Source organism: Marmota flaviventris, chromosome 5, assembly GCF_047511675.1.
Source record: "Marmota flaviventris isolate mMarFla1 chromosome 5, mMarFla1.hap1, whole genome shotgun sequence".
Taxonomy (NCBI): Eukaryota; Metazoa; Chordata; class Mammalia; order Rodentia; family Sciuridae; genus Marmota; species Marmota flaviventris.
Window position 1 is genome coordinate 70,161,217 of NC_092502.1, and position 23,202 is coordinate 70,184,418.

The 23,202-nt window shown below is 34.2% G+C and overlaps 2 pseudogenes; both read left to right on the forward strand.

The window, feature by feature from the left end:
• Positions 1-2,186: 2,186 nt before the first annotated feature.
• LOC114086414 (histone H3.3A-like) lies at positions 2,187-2,595 on the forward strand (annotated as a pseudogene).
• Positions 2,596-21,031: 18,436 nt separating this feature from the next.
• On the forward strand, positions 21,032-21,673 carry LOC114086252 (MOB-like protein phocein pseudogene; annotated as a pseudogene).
• The last annotated feature ends 1,529 nt before the right edge of the window (positions 21,674-23,202 follow it).

Sequence of the window (23,202 nt, forward strand, 5' to 3'; positions counted from 1 at the left end):
GAATAGTAAAAGAAAAGAAAATGAGTAAGCTAAAATATAGAAAAATAGAAACGACCCAATCTGAACAATAGAGAGGAAATTAATTAAAAGAAGATTAAATGAACAGAACCTCATGGACTATAATGAAAGATCTAGTCATTATTGTCATGGAAGGAGAGAAGAAAGAGGAAGAGGATGATAGAGTACTCAGGAATGAGAAACATATTCTCCACATTTGGTAAACAACTTAGGAAGGTGAGTAAACTCCAAAGATGATAAACATAAAGAAGACACATGATAAGCAAACTTCTGAAAATAAAACACAAAGAAAAAATCTTGAGAACAGCAGTAGAGAGGACACCTTACCTACCCATAGGAAGAACAATTCTAGTTAAGTGAATTTCCCATGAGAAAGTATGAAAGCCAGAAAGAAGTGTCACAATATTTTTAAAGTAATAAGTGAAAATCACTGTTAAGTCAGAATCCTAGACTCAGTATGAGTAACAGATGAAGGGTAAATAGAAAATTTTCATATGAAGGAAAATCAAGACAATTTGTCACCAGCAGACCTACCTTAAAAGAATCACTAAAAAAAGAATCACTCCCTAAAGAGAAGAGAAATGATAAAAGATCTTGGGAGATAGAGAAGGAAGAAAGAACACAGTAAGCAGAAATGTAGGTAAGTAAAATAATATTTTCTCTTCTTCAGATTTAAAAATTATTTAGTAGTTGAAGCAAAAAATTACAAACACTGTTGCCTGTGATTTTAAATGAAAAGTAGAGAAAGCATTTACAAAAATTATAAAAACTAAAGGGTTGGGCTAGGGATGTGGCTCAAGCGGTAACGCGCTGGCCTGGCATGCGTGGGGCGCTGGGTTCAATCCTCAGCACCATGTAAAATGAAGATGTTGTGTCCACCGAAAACTGAAAAATAAATATTAAAAAATTCTCTCTCTCTCTCTCTCTCTCTCTCTCTCTCTCTCTCTCTCTTAAAAAAACTAAAGGGTAGAAGAGTAAAGAAGTTATATATTCTAAATTTTATTTTAACTGGTAAAATGAGAAAATAGACTAAAAGAAGATAAAAAGAACAGAACCTCATGGACTATAACAAAAGTTTATAGTCACCAGTAGACTGATGTGTACATAATGTAATATCTACAGCAACCAATAAAAAGCTATGCAAAGAGGTAACACAAAAAATACTGTCAGTAAATAAAAATGGGATTCTAATATATGTTCAAGAAACCTACATAAAGGCAGGAAAAAGAAAACAGAAATGAAATAATAAAAAGAACAAAGAAAACAAAAGAAAAATAAAATAACATACTTAAGCCAATATGTGTCAGTAATTACATGAAATGTGAATAATGTAAAATATACCAAATAATGATTGAGAAAGTAAATATGACCAAGTTATCTGCTATATATAAGAATCTCACTTGAAATTAACAATATAAGAAAGTTGAAATAAAAAGATACATCACACAACTATTGAAGAAAAGCAGGAGTATCTATCACATAAGAGTTTGGAGCAAAGAAAATTACTAAAGATGGGGGAAATTATAAATGATAATAAATCACTCCAAGAAGATGTAGCTATCCTAAATGCATATTGTTAAACAACAGAGATGGAAAATATATGAGGCAAACATGATAGAACTGAAAGGAGAAATAAACAAATCCATAATTAAAATTGAATATTTCAACACTCCTGTCTCAACAACTGATAGAACAACTAAGAGAAAATCAACAAGGATAGAGAAAAACTCAGCAACACCTTCATCCAATAGCAGCAAGTGGACATTTATAGAACCACACAACAACAACAACAAAAAAGTATACATTCTTTCAAGTGCCATGGAGTTGTTTCCAAAATATATCATACCCAAGATCATAAAACAAAACTTAATAAACTCAAAAAACTTGAAATCAGAGTGTATTCTGTGATCACATGGAATCAAATTAGAAACCACTAACTGAAAGATAAAAGAAAAATCTCTAAACACTTGAAAGCTAAAGAGCATACTTTTAAAATAATTCATGTATTAGGACTGCTCAAAAAAAAAAGAGAGAGAGAGAGAGACATCTTTCAGTTGTGTTCACAGCTGCCTCGCCTAGCAGCCATTGCTCTCTAACGCCAGTCCCATCTCTAGATTGCCGAACTCCAGCCAAAGGAGAAGGGGGATAAGTGAAGAAGTCTTTCTACCATGGCTCATAAAAAGCAGACTGCCCACAAATCAACCAGAGGTAAAACACCCAGGAAACAACTGCTACAAAAGCCACTCACAGAGTATGCCCTCTACTGCAGGGGTGAAGAAACCTGATCTTTACAGGCCTGATAGGGTGGCATTCCATGAAATTAGATGTTATCAGAAGTCCATTGAGCTTCTGATTTGCAAACTTACCTTCCAGTCGCTGGTGAAAGAGATTGCTCAGAACTTCAAAACAGGTCTGCAATTCTAGAGCACCACTATAGGTGCTTTGCAGGAGGCAAGTGAGGCCTATCTGGTTGGCCTTTTTGAAGACACCAACCTATGTGCTATCCATGCCAAACATGTAACAATTATGCCAAAAGACATCCAACTAGCACAATTCATACATGGAAAACATGCTTAAAAATTCACTATGATGGGAAAACATTTCATTCTCAAAAAAGGGGGTTTTCCTCTTTTTCCTGTTATTGGTAGTTCTGAGCGTTAGATATTTTTTTCCATGGGGTCAAAAGTTACCTAAGTATATAATTGTGAGTGGAAAAGTAGGAGACAGAAATCAAGCATTGGCCATTTTTTCCCTTTCATTTGTGTGTAAATTTTTAGTATAAATGCAAGTCAAAATGTTTCAGTGAACAAATTTCAGCAGTTCAACTTTATAATAATTATAAAACAACTGTTAAATTTTTCTGGAAAATGCCAGCATTTGGACTTTTTAAACAAGCAGATTTCTTATTGACAGCAACTAAATGTTGTTTGTAGCATTTTTATCATACAGTAGATTCCATCCATTCACTATATTTTTCTGAGTTGTCCTACATGCAAGTAGTCTTCTGTCTTCTGTGTTGTTCCTGTAAGTTTGCTATTAAAATACATTAAACTATTTTTAAAAAGAAAGAAAGAAAAGAAAAACATTGAACTGGTTATAAATTTTTTAAAACACAACATAGCAAAAACTGTGGAACAAAGCTAAATCATTGCAGAAAGGGAAATTTATAGTGCTGTCTCGGTCCATTTTCTGTTGCTATAACTGAATACAACAATCTGAGTAATTTATAGACAATAGAAGTTTGCTCATTTCATGGTCCTAGAGGCTGAGAAGTTCAAGGGAATGGCAATAAATGGTGAGAGCCTTCATGCTCTGTCATCCCAAAGCATAAGTTGGAAGGGAAAGTGATCATATGAAACAGAGATAGGAAGAACTGAACTTTATATTTTTGTCAGAAACCCACTACATAAAATAAAATAACTAACCTATTCCTGTGATAACAGCAGTAATTCATTCATGCAAATCAGAAGCTCTTGACCTAATCCTCTCTTAAAATTCCACTCAGTACTGTCACAATGACAAATTACATTGGTTTGGGGGGACATGGACACCATAGCAAGCAATAAATAAATATCTTTGGTAAGAGAGAAATTCTCAAATTAAGAGTCTAGAAATAGGGCTGGGGTTGTGGCTCAGTGGGAGACAACTTGCCTGGTATATGTGAGGCACTGGGTTCAATCCTCAGCACCACATAAATATAAATTAATAAAATAAAGGTATTGTGTCTACAATGAAAAAAAACTTTTTAAAAAAAGGCTAGAAGTAGAAGAGTGAAACAAACCAAAGGCAAATACACAAAAGGAAGAGTTCAGAAATCAATAAAATTTAAAACAACAACAACAAAAAACAAATAAGTGAAAAGACAGTTCTTTGAAAAAATCAGTAAAATGAACATATTTAGCAAGACTCCCAAAGAAAAATTAAGAGAAGACATGGTTCAGCATTATCATTAATGAAACAGGGAGCATCACTTCAAACCCTGAAGATATCAATAGGAAAGAAATGCTGTACATGTAAATCTGACAACTTAGGTGAGATGGACTGATTCTTTTGAAAACAAAAACCTCCATACTCACCCAATATGAAGTATATAATTTGAGAAACCCCATAACTAAAAATGTGAACTCATGATTTAACAATTCCTGAAAAAGAAATCTCTAGGCTCAAATGGTTTCACTGAAATTTTATTAAACATGTTAAGAAAATTTAATATAAATTCCACAAATTCTCCCTAGAAAATATAAAAGGGGGTAACACTTCTCCATTCATGCTATGAGGCTAGTATCACTATAACACAAAATAGGTAAATCCAGTATTTAAAAAAGGAAAAAAATACAAATGAATACCTCTCATAAACACAGATTTAAAAGTAAAAGTTCTAAGAATTATACACCATAACCAAATGGGACTTTTTATTCTAGGTATGCAATGGTGGTTCAATATTTGAAAATAAATCATCATAATTCGCCATACCATGGGCAACAGAAGAAAAGTCATATGATTACATTAATCAGTGCAGAAAAGAACATTTCACAAAATGCAATACCAAGTTGTCTTAAAATTTTTTAGAAAAAATATCAATAGAGGAGACCTTCCTCAACCTAATAAAAAGCATGTATGAAAAATCTGTGGACAATATAATAATTGTGAAAAACTGAATACTAAGACCAGCAACAAAGCAAAAATATCTGTTCTCCCCGCTCTTACTCATTTTACTGTTGGAAATTCTACTCTATGCAATAATACATGAAAGGAAATATAAGGCAGAAAGAAAGATATCCCCATTTATAAATAATACAATTACATATAAAATATATATTAATATATAATATATTTTAAATACCAAGAATGGGAAAAAAATCTTCTAGAATAAGTGAATTTTTCAAGGTCACAGAAAGCAAGATGAACATACAAAAATAAATAATTTCTCTCATACTAACAATACAATGATAGATATCAAAATTAAAAATGCAGACCTGGGATGTAGTTCAGTGGCAAAGTGTGTGCCTTGCATTTGTAAAGCCCAGTTCCACCCACCCCCCAAAAAATTAAAAATGCAATACTATTGACAAAACAAAAATAATGCTTAGGAATAAATGTAACAAAAAATGTACAGGAGTTTTATTCTGAAAATTAAACAATGTTAATGAAAGAAAAATTTTTAAAAATCCAAATAAACAGACAAATATACTATATTCATGAATTGGAAAATTCAACATGTCACAAATAGACATCAGGTTTCCCTGAATTGATATGTTGATTTAAAATAATCCTTGTCAAAATGCCAGCAAGATATTATATAGATGTAGATGTGATTATTTTAAAATTTTTGTGGAATAACAAAGGAACTAGAGTATCTAAAGCAATTTTAGAAAAACAAAAAGTAAGAATAATCAGTTTACTCTATTTTGTAATTTTATTATATAACTTTGGTATTCAAGACTATGTGCTGTTTGGCAGATGAGTAGACATGTAGATAAACATGACACATTAATATAAAAATAGGTCCATGCAGTCCTCTAACAGGGAATTAATATCAAGATATTTAAAGAACTCAAAATATTCAACACTAAAAAATAAAACCAATCAATAAATGGGAAGAAGAATTAAACATTTCTCAAAAGAAGAAACACAAATGGTCAACAAATATAAAAAAAAACATTTAATATCTTGAGTAATCAGGGAAATGCAAATCAAAACTACATTGAGATTTTATCTCATGCCAGTTAGAATGCCAATTGTCAAGAATACAAGTGATAATAAATGCTGGTAAGGGCGTGGGGAAAAGGATACTATCATACATTCTTGGTGGGACTGAAAATGAGTACAACTACTCTAGAAATAATTGTGTAGATTTCTCAAAAGACTAGGAGTAGAACCACCATGTAACTCAGCTATTCTACTCCTCAGTATTTATCCCAAATAATTAAAAATCCATATATCGTGGCAATACAGGCACATCAATGTTTATAACAGCACATTTCAAAATAGCCAAGTTATGGAACCTGTCCAAGTGTCCACCAATAATTCAAAGGACAAAGAAAATGTATTTTATTTGCACAATGGAGTTTTACTCAGTCATAAATACGAATGAAGTTATGACATTTGATGGTAAATGGATGCAACTGGAGAACACCATGATAAGTGAAATAAGCCAGATTCCAAAAGTGAAGGATTGAATGTTCTGTCTTATACACACAAGTGGGCACAATGACACACACCTGTAATTTCAGCTACTTGGAAGTCTGAGGGAGGAGAATCTCAAGTTTGAGGACATGCTCACAAACTTAGAAAGATCCTGCTCAAAATAAAAAATAGAAAATAAAAAAGGTCTGGGCATGTAGCTCAGTGGTGAAATTCCTGTGTTCGATCCCTAGTACTGAAAAAAACCCTCAGCAGTAAAAAAGCAATGACAGCTTAGGAAAATGTGCAGATGACAAAGAAACACATGAAAGTATTCTCAATGCTAGTAGCTGCTGAGGATGCAAATGAAAACTACAATGAGATATCACATTCAACTATCAAAATTTCAGAGAAATTAGATTACTCAAATATTGCTGGGAAGGATGTAAAATACCAAAGCCACTCTATAAAACAGTATCACATTTTCTTTAAAAATGTACAACTTCAGGTTGTAATTCCAGCTGCTTTTGAGGCTGAGGCAGGAGGATCCTGAGTTCAAAGCCAGCCTCAGCAAAAGTGAGGTACTGAGCAACTCAGTGAATCCCTGTCTCTAAATAAAGTACAAAAATAGGGCTGGGGGTGTGGCTCGGTGGTGGAGTGTCCCTGAGTTCAATCCCCAGTACCAAAAAAAAAGTTGGGGAGAACTACAGATACACTTGATGTATAATCCAGTAATAGCATCCTTGGGCATTTATTCCAAGAAACTAAAGCTTACATTCACACAAAATCTTTACACACATATTAAAAAAATAAAAGAAGCTTTATTCATAATATCCCCAAACTGGAAACATCCCAGAAATCTTTCAATGAGTAAATGATAAAACTTAACTATGGAACATTCATATTATGGAATTCTATTCAGTGATAAATAGGAATAAAGTATTGATAAATGAAACAACCTGGGAGAATTTCCAAATAAATATGCTAAATGAAAAAAATACACTTGATCCCAAAAGGTCACATATTGTATTATTCAATTTATACATCATTCTTAAATTGTAACATTTTAGAAATAAACAAATAATTAGTGGTTGTAGAGGTTAAGAAAGAGATGGGTCTGGGAGGGGATGTGGACCTGAGTAGACTTGTGAAGGTATAAAAGAGCAATATGAAAGATCCTTGTGGTGATGGAAATGCCCTGTATCTTGATACAATCAATATACTGAATGTGATCTTGTATTATGGATTGGCAAAGTGTTATATGAGGGAAATTGGGTCAAGGATATGTGGGATTGCCGCAGTCTGGCTGGGCACAAATCACTAGCCACTGAAGCAGGAACAAACTTTATTTTTAAACTGCAGGAAAACACTTCACACAGCTCCCGGGGAATTGTCCCAAATGCCACGAGGCTTGTCCAGGAACCCCCAGCCGGAAATATCTCTCCCGGAAATCCCTCCTCCTGCACTTCCCCAACCAATGGGAACTCTCGGGGAATCCCCGGAAATCCCCACGAGAACTCCAAAATAGTGCGAGAACTCAAAAGTTGCGGCAGAGGCGGATAGTAATGCCTCGCCTGTCAATCAATACTGTTGGCAAAATGCCAGGGGCCATACAGACTCAGCCGTGGCTCTCAGCATGGGATAATTATTCATTATATCTGCATGTGAACCTACAATTATCTCAAATACAATTTCAATTATAAAATCAGGAGTTGTGTCAACAAAATAGCGGACTAGAACTATCCAAACTCATTCCACAATGGAAACATAAAAACCACAGAAGCAGTCTGAACTAAACTCACAGCAACTCTGGAAAATAAATGTTTTTAGAAACCAGGCAAATGCCTAATCAAGAATAATTCATCCTGAATGTTTTCACGATAAAGACATTATAAATGTTTGAGGTGATAAAGTATGTGCAACAAGATTTAAACATTGTGAAATGTTTACATGTATCAAAACGTCACATAATACCACCCCATTAGTGTGCATATTTTAATTTTTTATGTACTAGCTCAAATAAATTTAATTAATAAAAATACAAAAAGAGAAACAAATTGGTGAGAAAGTTTTGTGGTATTTTAATTTGTCCTTTCCCCAACCACTCCCTAGTACAGCATCAAACTTGGTCTTGAATAGGTGGCATCCAAATTTCCAGCTCTCTCCCTTGAACCAGAAAGAACAGAAAAACTTATTTGCAAATTTTTAAAATTTGCCTCTTCTAGGAAACATCAGAAGTACTAACACAAGGTGTTTATTGTTTGTTAACTAGAAATATAGGTGGACAAATTGATAGGAAATGCTCTTGGAAGCTACAGGTTGATTAAAAACCAAGAGACTACTGAAGCAAGAGATTATGTATGGAGACATTAAAAAGACCACCTAACACCCATAAGATAAGTTGCAGTGAGGCTTTTTACACAAATCAGGACATTCTAAATCAGCTACATATAATGTGGAATTTAGAGATCCATATTAATACCTATACAAAAGTACTGAGAAGATTTTAGGTTTCACTTTTGATTGGTCCCTAGGTTTAGAACAAGCCTATCTATGGTAAAGAAATATGATATCACAGATACAATCTGCTAAAATTGGGAGAGGTAGCTGTTTTCTCTCTCTCTCTCTCCCCTTCCCAACCCTCAATTTTTTATTTGTTTTTGTCTATTTCCATTCTTGGAATTCAAGAAATTCTGTCAAAATATTAGCCGAATGCAAGGAAAGAAACAGAGACTTCAGAACTTCAAATACTCCTTGTCCTTCAACTTTGAGAATCAGGAGACTATTGAGAGAGCAACACATCCTGTCCCTAAGACATTTCACCTTCTTGGGATTACTGGTAAAGTTGGAGGTAGGCATTGGATTGGAGGATTCACAGAAGCTTAACTGGGGGAGAGCAGGATGCTGTTTTTTCTACCCATACTCAGGCTGTACCCTTGCCCATGGGCAGTACTCTGGGTCAAATGCCAATCAACATCAATCCCTGGAAAATTTTTAAAGCCATGACGCATGTCTTACCCCCCTCTCCCTTTCTCAGGCATGTTAAGAGTTCACTTGCCCAGTAAGTATCATCCCAGCACAGCAATGGCCTTTCTGCTATTGTTATCTGTCTCTGAACCTCCAGGAATGCAGCCTTCCTATTGTGCTTGCTTGGGTTTCCTTGGAAGTTCTGGAATCCTGAGACAAGGTAACCCCTCACTGTGGTAGTCTCATTGTCTAGTGGTTTTATCTTCCTGCCCTCTAGACCTAGAAACAACAGTCTCCCTTGAAGAAATTTTGAGGCTTCTTAGTGCTCTTCGACCTTTCATTATGTTTAATATTACTTCTTTTCCTTCTTTGTTTCTGTTTTATTTTTACTGATCTTCCTATACATTTAGCCAGTTGCATCTACATTTTACGTTCCCTTCCTGGAGACCTTCTAATCTCACATGGCTCCTGGATTCTTGTCTGGGTTGTTTGTGTTTCCAAAGGAAGTTATTGTTTTCTTCTCTGGCCTAGTAGGATATCTTGAATAAAGTACATTGACCATGATGAGTTATTTTAGAATAAAAAAATTACCATAAATTTGAAAAAATATTGGAAGCCATATGGCTATGGTATGATATATTTAAAATATTGAAAAAAACTTATAAAAATAATTCCATATCCAGCAAAACTGTCCTTCAAAAATGAATGAGAGTTAAGACATTCCAAGATAAATAAGAGATGGGTGAATTCATTCCCATTAAACTTGCTGTACAAGAAGTGCTTCAGTTTAAATAAAAGAATGTTGCACAATAACCCCAATCTGAATGAAGGTATAAGAATTTCCAGGAAAGATAATAACATAGACATATATAAATGCAAATATTATTGTAATTTTGGTTTGTAAACCCACTTTTTGTATTCTATAGTCTTCAAGGTACAAATACATAAAATAATTATAAATATATGTTATTGGACACACAATGAATAAAGATATAATGTGTATCCAGGTATGATAGCACACACTTGTAATCCCAACTACTTGGGAAGTTGAGGTAGTAGGATCAAAAAGTCAAGGCCAGCCTGGGCAACAGTAGGACCCTATAACAAAATAAAAATAAAAAGGGCTGGAGATGCAGCTCAGTGCTAACCTACCATGTGAAAGGCCTTGGCTCAATCTCTAATATTAAAAAAAAAGATATAATATATAACATCAATGATATAAAGGTTAAGTAAAGCTTTGTAGGAGGAGTTATGAATGAAATTAAATTGTTATCGATACCAATTAGATGGCTATAATTTTAGGATAATGCCTTACTCTGTTTTGTTTTGCTTTAAAAGAACACCATAGAATGGCTAATTTATAAACAATAGAAGTTTAGTTGTTCCATGGATCTGGAGGCTTGGAAATCCATCACCAAGGTGCTGACATCTTGAGAAAGTCTTTATACTACATTATCCCATTAGGAATAAAGTGAAAGAGAACATAAAAGCAGGAGTATGTCAAACTCACTTTTATAATTAGTCCAGTTGTTTTAGTCAGCTTTCTCACTGCTTTGACTAAAGGACCCAACCAGAACAATTGTAGAGGAGGAAAAGTTTATTTGAGGTCTCACAGTTTCAGAAGTCTTAGTTCATAGAAAATTGACTCATTCCTAGGGGCTCAAGGTGAGGCAGAAGATCATGGTGGAAGAGTGTGAGGAACAGAATTAGCTCACATTATGATCAGGAAGCAGAAAGAGAGGTCTCCACTTGCCAGATACAAATATATACCCCAAAACCAGGTCCCTAATTTCTACCTCTTTCAACCACACCCTATCATTTCAGTTCCCACTTAGTTAATCTTCATCAGGAGATTAATTCACTAATTGGATTAAGACTCTTACAATCCAATAATTTCTTTTTTGAAACTTCTTGCATTGTTTCACACATGAGCTTTTGAAGTACACCTCACATCCAAAACATAATACCATTCTTGAAATAGCTAACAAATTCCAATGTCTATAGCATGAATCCATTAATGAGAGTAGATCTATCATGACCTAATCAACTCTTATTATATTCCAACTCCCAATGCTGTTGGACTGGGAATTAAATTTCCAACACACGAATTTGGGGGGGACACACCTAAAATAGAACAGATGTTATATGTAATTCTCATGTTATTCATAAGGGTAATATCTAAAAAATATAAACAGAATTAAATGAGAAGAGAATCAAAGCTTATTACTTTGTAAAAATCAACTAAACAAAAAATAAGGCAGTATTGGAATAAATGAGCAGGGTAAAGCTATTAAACATATAGAAAATAAAAACCAAAATGGCAGAAGTCTTTTTTATTAATAATTACCCTAACTATAAATGTTCCACCCATGTTCCCTCTGGGCGGTGGGCATGGGGTTCTGCTTGGTGAAATAAACTGGCTGAGAAATAAAAGCTAGGAAAAATAGAATAGTGAAAAAAATCATAGAGCACAGAAAGTACTTTAAAAAGTGGTGGCAGGATGAGCAAGCTGAGCTCAAGGATCCAGCTTCTGACAAAATGCCTGCTTTATTTATATTGGGAGACATCAAAGAGATTCTATAGAATGTTCATTTCCAAAACAGGTTAAAGTTGGGCTGTTTAGTTCCTAATGGGTTATGCCTATCTCCGGTGCCACTATGAGGAACCCTTCTAGCATAGCAGAGGGGAAGGTCAAGAGCACTGAGTGGAGAGCCACGAGAAATTCCCAATGCCAGGCCTATCCTTCCCTGGATTCCATGCCAAGACGAGGGTCTCATGTTTTTCACAGATGGCTTCCTGCATAAATGTATAAAATTATTTATTCAAAAGGCAAAATGCTGAATGTTTTCTCTGATATAAGGAGGCTGACTCAGTGGGGGTAGGGAGGGGGAGCATAGGAGGAATAGATGAATTCCATATAGGGAAGAGGGGTTGGAGGGAAAGGGAGGGGCAGGGGATTAGCAAGGATAATGGAATGTGTTGGATATCATTATCCAAAGTACATGTATGAAGACACAAATTGGGTGTCAACATACTTTATGTTCAAACAGAGATATGAAAAACTGTGGTATATATGTGTAATAAGAATTGTAAAGCATTCTGCTGTTATTTTTTAAAATCAATTTTAAAAAGGCAGAAATTGACAAAATGGAATTTTTAAAAACCATAATCCAACCATGTTATCTACAAGACCACACTTTTGAATCAAAGATAAAAATACATTGAAAGTAAATGATTGGCAAAGGATATATGCAAACAGCTGATATACAAAAGTTAAATTAACTAAATTATACCTGACAAAATAGACTTGAATATGAAAATGTTATTAGAGATAAAAATAAATATTTTATATTGGTAAATGTTTCAGTCTATATTGAAGTTCTAAAAATTAAATATGAATACACATAATAGAGCCTCAAAATATGAATCAAGGTTGCTCAAAGGGAGGGTAGACATAATATTGAACAATAATAGTGGGAGAATTCAATATCCACTGTTGCATTTATTTTTATTTATTTATTTTTAATTTGTTCATTTTATATATACATGACAATGAGTGTATTTTGGCATATTATGCATACATGGAGTATAACTTCCCATTCTTGTGGTTGTACATGATGTGGAGTTACATTTGTCATATATTCATATATGAACATAGGAAAGTTTTGCCTGATTTATTCTACTGTTTTTCCTATTCCCATCACCCCCTTCACTTCATTCCCCTTTGTCTAATCCAATGAACATTTATTCTTCCTTCCCTTCATCCTTATTGTGTTAGCATTTGCATATCAAAGACAACATTTGGCCTTTAGCTTTTTGGGATTGGCTTATTTTACTTAGCACAATTTTCTCCAGTTCCTTCCATTCACCAGCAAATGCCATAATTTGATTATTCTTTCTGGTGGAGTAATAGTTCATTGTGTATACATACCACATTTTCTTTATCCATTCATCTTTTTGAGGGCATATAGGTTGGTCCCATAGTTTTGCTATTGTGAACTGAGCTGCTATAAACATTGATATGGCCTCATCCCTATACTATGCTGATTTTAAGTCTTTGGGGTATAGTCCAAGGAGTGGGATAACTGGTTCAAATAGTGGTTCCATTCCAAGTTTTCTGAGAAATCTCTATACTGCTTTTCAAAGCTGTTGCACCAGTTTGCAGTGTCACAACCAATGTATGAGTGTACCTTTTTTTCCACATCCTCACCAACATTTTTCATTTCTTGTATTCTTGATAATTGGAGTGAGATAAAATCTCAGTGTAGTTTTAACTTGTATTTCTCTAGTCGCTAGAGATATTGAACATTTTTTCATATATTTGTTGACCAATTGTATTTATTCTGTGAAGTGTCTGTACAGTTTCTTTGTATATTTATTGGTTGGGTTATTTGGTTTTAATTTATTCTAATTTATTATATATGACAGCAGAATGCAATTCAATTCATATAACACAAATAGAGTACAGTTTTTCATGCCTCTGGTTGTACACAAAGTAGAGTCACAAAGTTTGTGTTTTCATATGTACTTAGGGTAATGATATCCATCTCATTCCATCATCTTTCCCACCCCCATGTCCCCTCCTTTCCCCTCCCCATCTAAAGTTCGTCTCTTACACCCATGCTCACCCCCATCCCCATTCGGGATCAGTATCTTTATACCAGAGAAAACATTCAGCAATTGTTTTGGGTTTTTTTTTTTTTGAGGGGGGAGGAATTGGCTTACTTCACTTAGCATTATGTTCTCCAACTTCATCCATTTTCCTGCAAATGCTATGACTTTATTCTCTTTTAATACTGAGTACTATTCCATTGTGTATATGTAACACATTTTCTTTATCCATTCATCTACTGAAGGGTATCTAGATTGGTTCCACAATTTAGCTATTGTGAGTTGTGTTGCTATAAACATTGATGTAACTGTGTCCCTGTAGTATGCTGTTTTTAAGTCCTTTGGGTACAAAACAAGAAGTGGGATAGCTGGGTCAAGTTATTTTGAGTTCTTTGTGTATCTTGGAGGTTAATGCTCTATCTGAGGTGCATATGGCAAAGATTTTCTCCCATTCTGTAGAATCTCTCTTCATATTCTTGATTGTTTCCTTTGCTGTATTTCAGTGTGATGCCATCCCACTTATTGATTCTTGATTTTACTTCTTGCATTTTCAGAGTCTTGTTGATGAATTCACTTCTTAATCTGACATGATAGAGAGTTGGACTACTTTTGAATTAATGGATGCTGTATTTTGTCAAATGCTTTTTTTGCATCTATTGAGATAATCATGTGATTCTTATCTTTAAGGCTATTGATATGATGAATTATACTTATTGATTTCTGTGTGATGAACCAACCTTGCATCCCTGTGATGAACCTCACTTGATCATGGTGTAATATCTTTTTAATATGTTTTTGTGCACAATTTGCCAGTGTTTTATTAAGAATTTTGCATCAATGTTCATCAAGGATATTGGCCTAAAATTTTCTTTCCTTGATGTGTCTTTGGTTTTGGTATAAGTATGATAACTATCTTTATAGAACAATTTTTTAAAGGATTCCTTTATTTTCTTTTTCATGGAATAGTATGAGGAGGGTTGGTGTTAGTTCTTCTTTTAAGATGTGGTAGAACTCAGCTGAGACTCCATCTAGTCCTGGTATTTACTTTGTTGGTATGCATTTGACAGAATTTTCAATTTTATTACTTGAAATTTATCTGCTTAAATTTTTTATGTCCTCCTGATTCAATTTGTGTAGGTCATGTGTCTTTAGAAATTTGCTGATTCTTCAAGATTTCTTATTTTATTGGAGTATACATTTTTAAAATAGTTTGATCATCTGAATTTTAGTAGTGTCTTTCATGATACTTGATTTTCATCATAAATTTTAGTAATTTGAGTTTTCTCTTTCTCTTCATTAGCTTAGCTAAGGGTTTATCAATTTTATTTATTTTTTCAAAGAACCAACTTTTTGTTTTGTTATTTTTTTAAATTTTTTGCTTCAATTTCTTTGATTTTGACTCTGGTTTTAATTATCTCCTGTCTTATACTACATTTGAGTACCCTCTATTTTTATTTTATCATTTATTTCTAATTTTATTCCATTATGATCTGATAGAATGAAGTGAATTATCTCTATTTTGTATTTTCTATGAGTTGCTTTGTATCCTAAAATATGGTCTAAGAATTTTGCATCATTTCAGAGAAGGATTTTAGAGAACTTTGCATCATTTTAGAGAAGAAAATGTATTAATTCATTGATGGATACAATATTCTATATAGGTCTATTATGTCTAAATTATTAACAATATTTTTTAGTTCTATTGCTTCTTTGTTTAGTTTTTGTTTGGATATTCTATCCAGTGGTGAAGGAGGTGTCAAAGTCACCACAGTATTATTGTGTTGTAGTCTATTCAATTCTTGAAATTAAGAAGGATTTGTATGATGTATGTAGATGCTCCATTGTTTGGGGCATAAATATTTATGATTGTTATGTCTTATTGATGTATAATTCCCTTAAGTATTATGAAATGTTCTTCTTTGTCCCTTTTGATTAACCTTGTCTTTAAGTTCATTTTATCTGGATATGAGGCTAAAAACCCCTGCTTGTTTATAAGATTCATGTGCATGATATGTTTTTCCCATTCTTTTACCTTTAGTCTGTGAATGTCTTTGCATATGATGTGAGTTTCTTGGAGATAGCCTATTATCAGATCTTGTTTTTAATCCAATCTATCAGTTTACATCTTTTTATTGAGAATTTAGGTCATTTACATACAATGCTATTATTGAGAAATGATTTTTATTCCTTGTCATTTTGATTTCCTTTTGGTTTTTATATGAATTAGTTTCTCCTTTGATTGACTATTCTTCTAGTGTAGTTCCTCCCTTTTCTGGTTTCACTTTTATTTATTTCTTCTTCATGAAATATTTTGAGTATGTGTTGTAGTGCAAGCTTTCTAGTTGTAATTTCTTTTAACTTTTGTTTATTGTGAAAGGTTTTTGTTTCATCATCAATCTGAAGCTTAATTTTGCTGGGTATAGTATAAACACTTGGCTGGTGTCTCTTTTCTTTCATATATATATATATATATATATATATATATATATATATATATATATATATATTTGCCCCCCAAGCCTTGAGAGTCTGGGTTGAAAAATCAACTGAGATCCAGATTGGTCTCCCTCTAAATATGAACTGTTATTTTCTCCAGCAGCCTTTAAAATTCTATCCTTATTTTGTAAATTAGACATTTTCATAATAATGTGTTTTGGTGTGTGTCTGTTGTAATTTTGTATATTTGGGGTCATATAAGCCTCCTGCTTTTGATTTTTCATTTCATTCCTTAGGTTACAGAAATTTTCTGTTATTATTTCATTGAAAAGATTGTGCATTTCTATGGTTAGTGTCTCTGAGCCTCCAACAATCTTGATAAATCTTAGATTTGTCTTTTCAGGTTATCCTCTATTTCTTGGAAGTTCTGTTCATGGTCTCTTAACATCTTTTCTCCATGCTTAACATTATTTTTTGTCTTCATTGCCTGAAACTCTGTCTTCCAAGTGACCTAGTCTGTTGGCAATACTTTCTATTGAATTTTTAATTTGGTTTACTGATTCCTTCATTTCCAGGATTTCTGCTTATTTTTTTCAGAATTTTTATGTTTTTATTGAAGTGATCTTTCACATCCTGTTTTTCTCTCTATTATTTCACTCCTTACATCATTCTTTACCTCACAAATCAGTTTAACTATGTACATTCTAAGCTTCTTCTCTGACATTTCTTCCACTGTGATATTGATCAATTCTTTTATTGAAGTATCTTGGTGTGTTTGAGGTGATTTATTCCTTTGCTGTTTTATGTTGTTTATGTGTCATCCCATCTAAGAGTATGGATTGGAACCAGGAGAATTTCTACACTGTGGACTTATATAAATTTTCCAGGACCTCACTGTTTAGGGGGTGACAAATTATAACAACTACGAATGCAAACAATATGCACCATTAAATTATATAGTTCCTGCTGTGACATCTAGAATGTTAACTGTCACAATAAACAGAAATGAAGTGATAATTTATTGGCTACAGTAAAACAGTGAGTTTGTAAAAGGGTTTACAATTTCAAATAGTAGGGAGAGAACAGAAATGATGTAATATATGATGATTATGAGGGAGGAGGAGAGAAGGTAGAAGTAAAAAATTAAAGGAAGTGTGAAAGGAAGAATAATAGAATTGGCTGTTAGCAGAAAAATGTAGAGAAGAGTATCCAGAGAAACAGATAAATGAGAGAGAGAGAGAGAGAGAGAGAGAGAGAGATACACAAAACAGTACTGAAAATACTAATCAAACATCTTAGTTCTCAAAATACTGATCCATGAAAAATAACTGGCTTCAAAAATGCTATAAATGATTTTAAAATATATGAATATGTATAAATGTTCATGAACTATTAAGGTCATGATTAAACATAGAAGAGATGAAAAGATCTCAATGAAAGCTAAAGATTTATTTATGTTGGAGTTCAAACAATTCTTAGCTTCTCTTCTCAGCAGTGGAAGGTGGGGTCATCTGGAGTGTGATGCTTGCTTCACTCTCAGGGTGGGGTTGCTTGAGTGAAAAAGGCAATTCTGCAAGCAGAACAATAGAGGCAGGGTTTAGGCTTAAGTATGTTCCAGGATCTTCACTGAATTCCAATTGGCCTCTAGATTTTAAATCAGTGTACATCCAGGGCCCAGCAATTGCCCATCCATGCTGGAAGACTCCACGACAGAGATCTCCCCTGGGTTACACTCATGTGGTGTAGAAGCCCATCTTAATCCACTATGTCACTTGTGGACACTGCATTTCCTGGTTTCAGATTCAGTCTTCAAACTCAATCTCTCCCATCCCTGCCCTTTTGAACTCCCAGCCATGCAGGTCTCTCCCAGCCAGTTCTTTAAGCAGCCAGAATTGAGGGAGAGGAGAAGAGCTGGGTGGGTTTTCACAACCAGTAGTCCCTTGTGTAAAACTCTCTCCATGTTTAATTTTCTCCTGGTCACTTAGGCACACTCTATGTTTTGCAGTGTGGATTTTCCAGGACTGCATTTTGAGCGAAGCTTGGGTTTGTCAAAAATTAGCTCCCCAGCTTCCAGCTTTTGAGCTGCAGCTACAAAATGGTTCCTTCCTCTGTCCTCTGCATGCAGCTGGGAGAGATGTGGCTTTTTTTCCACACAATGATATTTTGCAGCATGCCTTCAAGTTTAGTAAGTCAATGTCTTTTATTTCTAAACTCTCCATATGCAAACACACTTCAGGCCTCTGAAAAATGCTGGTTCTTTTAATTACTTTATCCCTCCACTGTGCTTATGGAGGGACCACTCTGGATTGTGCCTCCAGACATAGCAATGGCAGTGGTGCTGGGGATTTCTTCCTTATTTTATTATTTCCAACCTCCTGAGTCCCTGATATGCTTTGAATGTTCAATATTAAACTTCCAATGAAGTCCTCACCCATTTTTTTGTTAACTCACCTAGTTGAGAAGCTGCATATCTGCTTTCTTGGTCACATGCCATGGAGCAGCCAGGAAAGTGACCTTGAAACCCTCTGAAGCAGTCTGTATTTTAAGTGGAGGGATGAGACCTTTAAAAGCAGTGTTGTTTAATGGAGTTTTATTTAGCCATAAAGAAAAAATGAAATTATGGCATTTGCAGAAAAAATTGATGGATCTAGAGACCATCATATTTAGCAAAATAAGTAAAACTCAGAAGATTAAGGTCATATGTGAAAGCTAGAGTGGAAGAAAGAAAACAAAGGTGGTGTTTGATCTCCTAAAAAACCAAAGGGAGATCAAAAGATAAAAATGACCAAGGGGTGAAAGGCAGGGAGGGAGGTGAGAAATGTTGACAAATGATATTGGCCAAATTATATTGTGTACATGTACAGATATATAACAAAATTCATTGATATGTGTAACTATAATACATCAATAAAATAATAAAATCAGGGACTGGGGATGTGGCTCTGTGGTAAGAGCACTTGCCTAGCACATGTGAGGCACTGGGTTCAATCTCCAACACCATATATAAATAAATAAAATAAAGGTCCATTGACAACTAAAAAAATATTTTTTAAATGAATAAATAAAATCAGTGTTATTGTATAAAGATGTGTATTACTTTATTTCTAGTGCTTATTATGGTCCTAATAATCAATTGCTTAGCTTCTCTTCTAATGAGATTTGTCCATTAACAAGCTTCAGAGTTTAATTTTTACTTATTTTTCTGGGTGGTATTCCTTATTGTATTTTATGTAATGCTGATTTAGAACCCTTAAATTTTTAAAATTAATGCTTAGTTATTCAACTTCACATCATTACAACCAACTTTATTCATTGCAACCAACAAAAAGAATGTCAAAGAGAAAAAGGTTATTTTGGCTCACTGGTTCCACAGATTCAGTCCATGGTTAGTCAACCCTATCATTTTGGGCCCAAGGTAAGGCAAAACATGGTGGTAGAAGGATGGTGGGGAAGGAAAACTGCTCATCTCATGGCAGCCAAGAAGTAGAGAAAGAGGAAATGGCTTAGGGGAAAGTGGCCACAGAGCACATGAACATTTCCAGTATATGCCTACAGTTAACACAAGTCAGTCCATTCAAACTAACTGATAAGGTTATAGTTCTTATCATCTCATCATCTCACATTCAAAGATTTATACATTAAGATATATATATATATATATATATATATATATATATATATATATATATATATATATATATAACATCTCATATTGAAACCACAGTATTCCACCCCAGGCCTCCCCAAGTTCAGGTCCATCTCACAATGCAAAAGGTATTTAGTTTATCTTCCAGAATCCCACAGTCTTAAAAGTTTCAGTATTACCCAGAAGTCTATGTCCTAATCATCTCCTCTGAGACTCAAGGAAAACTCTTGGCTATGAGCCCCTATAAAAATCAAAAGCTAGTTTTATATATATATATATATATATATATATATATATATATATATATATATATATATATATATACACACACACACACACACACACACACACAGACACACACTCACACACACAATATAGAATAGCACAGAGTAAACATTCCCATTCCAAAGGGAGGAACAGTGGTATAGAAAGAAAAGATGGAACCAAAGTAAGACTGAACCTCAGGTAGGCAAACAGGTTCTGTAACTCCACATATATCATCTATGGCACATTATGGTTAGATATTCTCTCCAAAAGGCTTGGCAGCCCTATCTCTTTGGCCTTGCTAGTTGTATCACCATGGGTTCTGTTCTAGTCTCGTCTCTTCATAGCCAGCAGCTTTTCTCAGTACTCATTCCATATTATTGGCACATCTTAATTCTCCAGGTTACCATTCTAGTTTCATTTTTACCTTCACATCTTTATGCATTACCCTTTCAGAGGCAGAGATTCCAACCCTGCTAAACTTTGTCTGATCTTGTAGGCTCTTCTTTTAAAACTCAGTGGAAGTGTTCATGATACCCTAACTTCAGCATTCTGCATTCTTGATTAACCAGAATTACATGGATGATGCCAAGATCTAATATCAGCTTCCTCAGTACCTGGAACCCTGGAATCATGGCTTCAGTAGCTTCTGAGTGGCTGCAAGGCTGAGCATGATGAAACAAGTTCATAAGTAAGCAAGGCCCCATGATCTCATCTCAAATTTTTTCTTCTATATCCATGGGTCTGAAATGAGTATAGTCTTTCAAATTCTAAAGATGGCTTCAAGTCATCTCTCCAATTATCTCTGTGCAAGATACTTAGCACCTTTTTAGTTACTGTAATCTCTTTAACAACGTCTTCCTTGTCCCTGGTTTTACATGCATTTTCCGTTCATACTGAAAGTTTTTTTATTCCTTCAGTTCTAATTTCTGCTCTAAGTCTGTCTAAGAGACAGACACTATAGTGATGGTGGCAGGGACAGTAATGCTGAGGAGGAATCAAAGCTCAGGATTTCTATAATTGGCCAAATGAATCATTTGAGGAAATGGACAGCACACTTGCTGTCCAGCAATATATTCAACAGAACATAGAGGCAATATTCCTCCAATACTGACAAAATTCATGAACCATCTGAAGGCCAAGATGAAGGTGTATGGAAGTATGAACATTTAAGGCAATTCTAAATTAAATGGACTTTCTGTCAAAATTTAGAGGGAATGCCATCCAGATACATGTACCAAATAATAGCAAATGAACCATGGATTTTTCTTTGGGCAGCTCATCAAACTCCAGAAGAGTGTCCTGCTATTGAGTATTCTAGACACACACTTGATTATGCTTCATGACTTCTGAATAGCAATAAATATTTTCAAAGCAGTATTAGCATAAAAGACTCATCTATAGAAAAACTAGGATGACTATACTGTAAAATTTACAGAATATTTTCATCACTGGCAGGTATTTGATGAATATAAAAATGAAACATTTTTATGTCATCAATTTACTAAACTCATGATGAAATATAATTTGATGTTGAAGGATAACCTGATTGTACTAATTTTACAAGAGAAAGTTCAAAATTCATTTTCTAAGGAAAGTGAAACATGAAGGGAGTCATAGAAAATGTACTGATCATATCATTAATATTGTACTATATATATTATTTTATGAACATCAATCACTCATATTACAGCTTCATTGTTTTTGTATACTGTGTGTTGCCTTTAAAAATGGGAAACACTTTTTTAAGTTATTCATGAGCTGTATACTTACCAGTGTGATACTCATGGATTTTATTTTTATTTTTCAAATATTTTTTAGTTGTAGATGAACACGTTACCTTTATTTTGTTTATTAAGTTTGTTTATGTGGTGCTGAGGATTGAACCCAGTGCCTCACACCTGCTAGGCAAGCACTCTACCACTGAGCCACAACCTAGTCCCTTCATGGTTTTTAAATAAAATTAGTATTATCTATTTATAATGCTTGTTAATAAAATAATTTACAGTTTGGTTTAAAAAAATTGTCTAAAAGCTTATAAAAGTATCCATGCTACTGCTCAAATTCCCTGTTGCCTTAAAATTTAGTTCAACACCTTTAAATTCAGTCTCACACCAAGTCTCAGAACATGGGCAAAATGTAGACAAGTTTTTGCTAGGATGTAACATCTGAGCTCTGATGTGAATTGTTCAACATTCTAAGTCTTCTCCAACCTGCATTTTCAAACTTTCCCAAACCAGTTACAAAGGCTTTTGAAACACATGGTCAGGTTACTCATAACAATGACCCCACTTGTTAGCACCATTTTTTGCATTAGTCATTTTTGTGTACTTGAGACAAAAATAACATAGAGGAGGAAAAGTTTATTTTTGTTCACAGTTCCAGAAATTCAGTCCATGGTAAGTCAACTCCATTGTTTTTGGTCCAAGGTGAAACAGAACACCATGGTGTAAAGCTGCTTACTTCATGGCAGCCAAGAAACATGGAAGTAAGGGTTTTTAGGGAAAATAAACCTCTAGGGCATGCCCCCAGTGGCTCACCTGCTCCAACCACAATCGACCTACAGTTAACACACAGTTCATTCATTCAAATTAAAACGGACAGATTAGATTATAGCTCTCACAACATAATCATCTCACCTCCAAACATTCCTGCATTAACTAATAGGAACTTTGGGGACACACATAATATCCAAACCATAACACTTATCTTTGAAGGTTTTTCATTCTACTTCAATTCTGAAGGATAGCTTTGGAGGATATAACAATGTTGATTGTTATTTATGTTCATGGCTTGGACCTCATTTTACTTTCAGGGCTTGAAACACACCTTTCTAAGCCCTTCTAGAGTTTAGCCTTTGTGCTAAGAATTCGGAAGTAATTCTGATAAGCACACCTCTAATTGTGAGCTGACTTTTTTCAATTGAAGCTTTTAAAGCTCTTATTCTTAGACTATAAAAGTAGTTACATCAATGTTGAATTGCTTGAGGTTAATAACTGTTCTGTTGTTACCTAAGAATTCCCTCTCCCTCACCCTCTCTCTCTTTAGCACAGGGATTTAACTCCAGGACACTTAGCCACTGAACCACATCCCCAGTACTTTTTTTTTTTTTTAGAGACAGGGTCTCACTGCATTGC